The 8953-nt window shown below is 35.3% G+C and overlaps 1 protein-coding gene across 1 annotated transcript in view; it reads left to right on the top strand.

Moving 5' to 3' along the window:
- The first annotated feature begins 2887 nt into the window (after positions 1 to 2887).
- Positions 2888 to 8953, top strand: part of Nts (neurotensin) — a 30527-nt gene continuing 24461 nt past the window's right edge. The window contains exon 1 of the mRNA XM_048804372.1: positions 2888 to 3015. The gene's annotated coding sequence lies outside the window, so the exon portion shown is untranslated. The remainder of the gene's footprint in view (positions 3016 to 8953) is intronic.

Raw genomic sequence — 8953 nt, 5'->3', positions numbered from 1 at the left:
ATCACCTTCTGTTTTCTCAGAGAAACATATTCTGTCTACCTTTTCATAATTTTACATAGAAAATGTCAGTTAAAAAAATGAGTACTCACCTCCTTTAATGATAGCTAGTTTTATGGGTAGAATGAATAGCTGGTGGGTGGCTACACTAATGTGATGAAAGTGGAGCATGTACTTTTTCTAAGGGAAAGTCACTGGGGAGCATGAATTTATCACATTGTTATCTGGCATACCAATGACAATTCTTAAATTGCTTTACAAAAAAAAAAACTCAAACAAAATTCTGTACACACAATTTTCCAGAAACAGAATTTGTTTTATAAAACAATACACTTTTTCAAAGTAACTATTTACGTATCTTGATGGCATTTAAACAGATGCGAAAATAATTGTACAATAACAACACTACAGAAAAATCACCTAAAATAATATTTTGGTTGTGGCTCTTCTGGAATATTTTTTAATACACTGTCACCATTAAAAAACAAACTATGTTTTCATAACCACTATTAATTTTTAAAAAATACCCAAACTACTTTATTATAAAATATATAACAAAGCATTCTTATTTCATAAATAACATTTATACAATTGTGTTATATCAAATAAAACTGGTTAAGAAAGTTTTACAGTATTTACTACGGCTATTTGAGTTTTTAAGGAAATTTAAATAATCAAGTGATTAATATATTTGGAAAGAGAAACAGAATTTTTAAATAAATTGTGTACAAAATAAAATATGAAGATTTATTTTAAAGTGCATCACTATATTGTCATGCAGATACTCACTTTAAAATAATTATATCATTTCCTACCATGTAATTGTATCCTTTTAAATTTACACTAAGCAAATTATGACAAGTACAGTCAGGCATGGTTGAGAGAAGCATATCAGCAAAGCCCCTGTGCCAAAACAAATATATTAAAAAATAAAGCCCATCTCTAAATTTCTCCTCACTTTTTTTGGCATAAAAATGTAGTATTTGATTCATAATTAAACTGTTTAATAGGACCTAAATGTACATACTGACCCAAGAAAAGTGTGTGTGTGTGTGTGTGTGTGTCCATGCTAACACTTGTTTTATGTACGTATTTATATCATGGGCACTGCAGGCTTGAAATATCAAATTAAATCAAAGTAAAATAGTAATACTAAGGACTAAGGAAAACAAGTGCTGGAAGCCTTTTTTAGTGCCTAATACCACCTAAACTTTTTGAAGATTTTCAAGAGAATCAGTTCACAAAAAGAAAAGTTTCTCTATAGAGTATTTTCACTTGGGAACTTTCCAGGCTTCAAGAATGTCCCTCTCCCAGGGGGAACTAAAGCTTTGTTTCAGGATTTACATCAGCAGCAGTGTTTCTCATTCTAATAAGTGGCTATGAATTCTAGTTCTATCTTAAAACTTTAACCCTTTCTACAATATTCTACAGTTCAAGCCAAATGAAACTTGTCATTCTATTACCCTCAAATGTTCAGGGCAGCCCAGAGAAAATATTGAAGTTATTTGGGGAATCAAAATACCAAAACGGAAAAAAGGGAGTCAAAAACACTCACTCATTAGTTTTATGCTGATCACTGCAATCATCCATACTGGAAAAATATCCTTACAAGATAGGTATTATACTAGATCTAAGACTCAAGGGCTTTGTGCTACAAAAGCAGTTTTGTTTTTTTCTTTTTCTTTCTTTTTTTTTAATCAGAAAGTAAATGCAACCAAACACACACACACAAACACACACACACACACACACACGACTTTACCTGTTTTTATGCCGAGTTTTTAGCAAGTTTCTTCCAAAGGGAGCCATGGTGTGCCCGGCAAGGGAAAAACAATAAGTGAATCTCAGTGATCTGGGGCTGGGGTGGGAGTATCTGGGTTTCTAAGGTGAAGGGAGGAGGTCTGGAAGCTTCCTCTTCACCTCCTCAGAAGTTCCTGGCTTTCAGCTCATTAGTAGTCGGCTGAGAGAGTTGCTGGAAGTTGTGCAACTGCTGCTTAACTTTGAACTGCGGGATTGTTGTGGCTGCTGCACCTCTGGAGACCTGCCAAGCTCCAGCCTCAAGAAGGCGTTTGGAAGCAGGAAAAGAGAGGAGAGAGAAGAGGGGAAGGGAGGGGAATTCTATTGTGTTCTGTAGTTATTTGCAGACTAGCTAAACTTTAAGAACTGCCAACCCCACAGGCATGGTAATACCCATGGAATGGGAATTTCACTCGATTTGGAAACACCCTTCCCCCCGCTTTCCACACCCAACCACACAAGGTGAACACACATAAAAGATTTAAAAGTAAATGCTCCCACCTCCCAGCCAGCTTCCGTCTGTGAAATGTAATCTGATAGAGGCAAGCAGGGGTGAGGACCAAAAAACGTCTTTGCCTATCCACTCGATGCAAAAATCCCCTGCCCTGGTGCCAGTAAAGCAAGTTAAAGTGCAGTGGAGCTGGCGAATGGATCACAGTGGACTTACAGGCCACTTGGGATTTTTAGCTCCTGAGTTCAAGATCACAGGAGTTCCTTCAACTCCACTTCTCTCTAGTTCATCTTCCAAAGGCTGATAAACCAAAGGGCACAGGGCTGACTGGTCTTAGCACGGCCACAGACCCTCTCTGGAGGGTTCTGTCTGACTGGGCATTACATCAACCGCTGCCTCATTTTGGCATTTAATGGGCTTTTAGTTTTAGGTTCCTGGGAGTTTGAGGAAAAGCGAACTATTCGTGTTTCTCAAATGGAAAAAGTGAGAGAGAACTTCAAGGAACTCAAGTAGGCAGTGCAGGTGGAGGAGCACGGGCTTCCCCTGGTTCTTAGGCGCTGGAACCCATGCGCAGAACCGGCCAGCCCTGGGTGCCAGAGGCCCCGCGCAGAGCCGGCCGGGAGCCCTGGACAGCGATGCCGTGGGAAAGCCTTGTCTACCGCAAGCCCTGGAGAGTTTTCCCAGGACTTTTCTTCTAGTTCTCCGCCCCCGCCCCCCACCTCCTCTCCCAGCCTGGCCACGCTTCTGATCAAGGGCTTCTGGAGCTGACGGTGAGGAAGGGAGGGGTGGAAACCCAGGGACTGGGATCCTTTGCATCACTCTTCAGGCTGGTGAGGCTCTCAGATCATGCATAGCACATAAATGGCTCACACTTTGTTTGGGAGCCCTCCCCACCACTATCCCCAATAACAGAAACGAAATGTGATCTCAAAACAGTTTACAGTTCTTACTACACACTGATTCACGCAGGAGTCTACTGTGCTCAGAAAATATATATATATTTTTTTCATAATAAAAGTAGTAGTTCTGAGTAAAAGAAATTACAATAGCGAATGTTGTAATTCAGTTATGTTTTTATATTCCCAGAAGAATAAGTTAAGTATACATACATACTTTAAGATGACCTATAGTCAATGGTACCAGAGAAAACCTTTACAATAATAGACATAGCAATCACATATTTTATGCTTATATATATGAGCATGTTAAGCAAACACAGGCATTTTACATGTCATATACAGGTGTATGTACACATATATACATATGTATAATACTCTTTATGTGCAAAAAAAAACACCACGTAATCCTGGCTATACTGTTGTTTCAATTCTACATTTAATTATGCTAGCACATTACAAAAAAATGACTTAAGCTATTGTGGAAGTTTGCCCAGCTACTCTTAAGTTGTTCAAAATATAATCCCCTAAAGCTATACTATTTACTTATGAATATAAGTGTTCCAGTCACTAGTTTGCAAAGAATTTTACATTTGCAAATATCCTTATGTTTCCCTGGTTTCTGTTCTCCACCCTAATTAATGCATTTACGTATGTATGTGTATTGCATTTTTCAATAAAAGAGTTTTAATGTAGAAAGAGGAAACAGCATTACATCTTTATTAGCATAATCTTAGGTTGAGTTTCAACTTATCACAAATGAGGTTCATTTAGGGTGTTGTTATCCCTTGCATAAAATATCCTATTAATTCTTTTCATGACCAGCTCTTTGATGTTTAAGAGTTAAATACAGAGGAGTTTATACACATTAAATTTATGTACTCTTTATTGTACATATTATGCCTCAATAAAGCAGAGGAAAAATACAAAGGGTTATTGTCCTTCAGATATTAAAGTCAGAAAGAAATGGAAAACATGGACACTAATTCCTAAACAGAAAAGTAAGCAAGCAACAATTTCAAAAGAAAATAATAAAACCATGCTTTAAAAAGTCACATTTCACCAGTGATCATACTATATAATTAAATTGAAATTAGATTTTATTTTAAATCAAACAGATTGGCTGAATTTGAAAAAGATTATGCTCATCTCTGTCATTATAATGGTCAGAATATTATACTCTGTATAACAAGTATAAATTGGCATTTCATTTTTTAGAAAAAAAAATTGACTAGTATAGCAATAACCTCAAAATATTCAAATTTTTATTCAAGCTTTTTCTCTTAACAATTTTTCCCAAAGAAATAATCCATTTCATTAAAAGGCCTATGTTCAGAGATATCCATTTAAAAACTATGAAATAATTCATAGAAAGGGCTGATAGTATTAGCCTAAATACTAAGTATTTTTCTAGAGGTAGAGGGTGTTAAGAAAAATTATACGAAACTTGAAAATAAGGTAAATAAAAGACTGCATGTCCTTTCAATGATACAGTGGAGTGTTGTCTAACAATCCATCTCAGAAATTATCCAACACTCTAGAATAATACATTTTTTAAACTATTTATTGAATGATGTTAAGTTGTGAAACAAACAACCTTTTGTTGAATGAATAAGTTACAAATGGGTTTTTGTTCGGGAGCAATATGTATAGTTTTTGTGCAGTAGGAAAGATGACCCAAAATGTTTGGTTTTATTTTCATGTATAATATCACCTGATTTCATAATATGTAAAAATTTTATCTCAGCATTCTGTCTTCATTATCTAACTATAATATCTCCTTTGGACCAGCTTTACAGTTGTTGGTTCCTTCCTTAATAAGTTAATTTTTTGACACTTTTCTACTATATATTTGCATAAAATTCATACATGTGAGCTTTTTGGAAATTGCACTTTGAAAACTATGAGAATATTTCCATCCTTTATGAGCCAATAGGAAGTCTTTCTAAAATGATAATGATTATTCAGCTATATAATTCCTACATTCCCTTAAACAAAATGTTTTTAAACGGGTTTGATGACAGAATATGGTTAGAATGTCCTTTTGCTCATCTCTGAGTATGAAGTTCATCCAAAGAGATAGAAAATATTTATTCCTTTACATATTTAGCTTAACATTTGAAAAATCAAGATGGAAGACAATAAATGACACTTAATAATGAAAAATGAACATTCTCCTTGATTAAATGAAGACTGTTTAATCTGTAGTTGAATTGGTATCAAAAACGAAATAATGTTAAAACATATTCTGACAGAAAATCCTTTAGAAGGACATACTGCCAAGAAAATATATGTGTAAATTCTTGGACTAGTTCATTTTTTAGAGCATAGTTGTAACCTCTGTTCATATTAAGAATTGACTCCCTTTCTGACAACTAAATTTCAAAATTATTTGACCCAATCTTATGCATACCCAACATAGAGCACACAATCTTAGCACAGGCTCTCACCAATTACATCATCATTTCATCCTCCTCCATCTCTAATACATTATACAACTAAGCTTTTAAAAACACCCCTCCTGGTTACCAGTGGGTTGAAATGGGGAGATGTAAAACAAAGTACACAAGGCAGTCATTACATAGGTGTAGAGGTTTAATGTATAGCATGAGGTCTATAGTCAGTGTACTATGTTTAGGACTTTGCTACGAGTAGATTACACCTGCTCCTGCCACAGACCGAGAAATGGGTAACTATGTGAGATGATATGCATGTTATTTGTCCCACTTTAGTAATTGTTTTATTATATGTGTGTTAGGTGATAGCTAGCAATGAGCAGTGAAATGCATGGCAAGGTCACAGTGTTCTTTCAATTACTTTAGCGTCTTCTTTAAAGTAGATGAGAAAGCAAAGGATGGTAGCTAATTTGTAGAAAATAAACAGAAGTAAAGGAGCTAATGAGAAAATATGTCAAAAGCAAAGGATTAATGGGACTAACTCTTGACAAGGACTATTGATGTTGAAGTGAAGCTAGGCATTATGGCTATAGGTGTCTCCATTTGTCTGGGAGGGAAGATTCCTTTAGTAGCACAGGCACACTAAGGTAACATCTGAGCAGCTACTGACCCCAGTGCCCACATTAACATGGGATTAATTTGTAGATGAAGCCCCCCCACCCCACTAAATAGGATGGCCACTATGGCAGTTCTGCAAAGAACCAATTATGCTCAAAAACTCTACCACCCAACGCGAAGGAGAAGTTGAATACATGATTGGCAAAGAGTACAGAAGGTGGTCCCAAGTTCTTCTGGTAAACACCAAACAGTAATAAATTTGGAGACAGCATTATTTCCTTTGCCTTTCTGTGCTCAGAGATGGCCCACTAGAGAGTGCTCTTTGCTTGAACCTCCCTTTGCTTTTACTTTATTTTCACCTCACTTTCTCTTTCACTTATAATTAAGTTCTCTTGTATGACTTTTGGTGTCTGACTTTAAATTTTATTTCATCAGAACACAAGACACGAGGTTTGGTGGTTTAGCTCCCTGCTTCGCTATAACATGTGCATCTTATGTTGTCTACATACATATACATGATAAAAATATTAAAATGTCGTTTTATGTTCCCATATAAAATCCTTTTAGATTTTTTCAAAATTAAGTTAAAAAATAGTCTGGTGTTCAAGGTTCTTCATTATATGGGTCTTACTGATTTTGACTGTGGCGTGTACTACTTCACTAAAAAAAGTGGCACATATAGAACAGGAGTTAAAAGCAGGATTACTGAAGCTATGTGGATGAAGGTCCAATCACAGCTCTGCCATTTCCTAGTAGAGACCTTGGGAAAGTTATTTATCCTTGGGAGCTTCAATTCTCTTATCTGAGAAAGGCAGAAAGTAACAATATGAATCTTCCCTTTTTCATTAAATGTTTAAGAGGACCTTTTTTTTTTTTTTTTTTTTTTTTTACAAATCTGTCTTATGTAGATATGATGTATTCTTCTTACTAATTTCCTCTGCACATTTTAATGACTAAATTGGTTTACTAGTATATTTATCATGGGCATCTGTGCTGGTAGGAGCCAGTTTTCCCCAGGGCCTGTATATAAAGAACAGCAGAGCTGTGACTCTGAGTCTTGGATTACACATGATTACTTGACTGTGAGCCAGTTTGTCCCCAATTACGTAGTAATCTGTCAGGAAATAACAAACTAGATAGTTTGTTAAAATCAATCGGTTTATCTGACTTACTCAAAATCCCATTTCCAATCAAAAGAAAAATTATAAGATAAATGACCTCCTTTGCACAAAAGAGAACTCAGAAATCAGAGCTGGCAAGAATGGTGGGTCCAAAACTTGTATGCAAATCTTTGAGCAATCAGATGTTACAAAAGGAACAAACAGCGTTGTCTATATCAGAAGGTAGGAAAAAAAATGAAAGTTAGTGGTGAATGAATTCTTCAGCTGAATCCAGAGCTCCTGGTGCTGCTGCTACTACAATCTACAATGAGTATCTAACTTTTTCAGTTCCTTCTTATCTTAACTTTTCTCATGGTAAGAGAAACTATGTCTAAAACTTGTGATGGATGTGACTTTTAATAAAAACCTTTTAAATACTGTCTGTGTCCTGAGCTGTGAAATAACCCAAGAGATTTTAAGCATAGGAAAAATGAAGAACTTGAGCGGTCTGAGTAATGCCCAGAAACCGAGATGCCATTTCAGCTCTAGGATTCTATGGTAGCAGTGTTCTTTTGATTCTCCATAAAGGTTTAGAATGACACTCCTAAGCTTTGTAGGACTTACATAGCCAGTGTGTCTAATTACTCATCCAGCTTCAATAGGTACTTCCATTAAACAAGCTTCTAATTAATTAAACTCAGGATTCGAATAGCTGACTGGCTGGGTGTTGGTCAGATACCTGTGTCCTAAATAAAAGGCCAAATTTCTTCACTTAGTAGCCACGGCTGTTATTAACTCTAATGAGATAAAAGTGACAAATCCATATAAGGCTGGCTTCTGCTAAGTTGCTCAACTACAAAGAAAGTTTTGAAAGCTGCGAAACATAGATACTTAATAAAATTAAATATGGGCATACAAGTATATAGACACCTCTAAATATGCATTCACCTTTTGTAGTAAGTAATATTATTATGTCATGTTGTATTTTACACAAGGCATTTCTATATGTGATATCTTATTTGATCCTGGTATGTCAGCAAGAAAGAAAATTTTATCAGAATTTTATGGTTGAGAAAATTGATGTTGAGAGCCATGTGATGAATGAATAATTACTCAAAGAAAAATCAGAGCCAAACTAGAATCAGTGGTGATTTTGCAGTTGGTAAGAAACATACATATATTCCACATAATTCCCTTCATTATGTAAATAAAGGATGTGGGGCCCAGAGATACATGCAGTTCCTCAAGGACATGTGTTAGTATAGATTAGAACCAAGAACAGACCTGGATGACTGCATTCATAAATCAGTTATAGTTTACTTTGAATTGATATATAAACTAGAACAATATGAAAAAACGACAGACTAAAGCAGACTTTAGTATTTATCCCTGCAAGGCCTCATGTTTCTACCAAGAACTCTGAATCCAGAAGGGAACAAATTAATCTCAAAATTTGACACAGTAATGGGTTTAGAATATGACTCTCCTGGGGCTATCCTCTTTTTTTAAATTATATAACTCTCTAGACTCAATTCATTTGTGATATTCAAATACCTGAGGTTCAAATCTCACCACTACTTCATAGTTTCCAAGGAAACAATATATTTTTAATTAATGTCAAGAAATTTTGATTATGGGGTAAAATGTGATACCTTAATATATATATATATATATATATATATATATATATATATATAT

The sequence above is a fragment of the Marmota marmota genome, unplaced genomic scaffold (genome assembly GCF_001458135.2).
Source record: "Marmota marmota marmota unplaced genomic scaffold, marMar, whole genome shotgun sequence".
NCBI lineage: Eukaryota > Metazoa > Chordata > Mammalia > Rodentia > Sciuridae > Marmota > Marmota marmota.
This window is presented reverse-complemented; position numbering and strand designations above follow the sequence as displayed.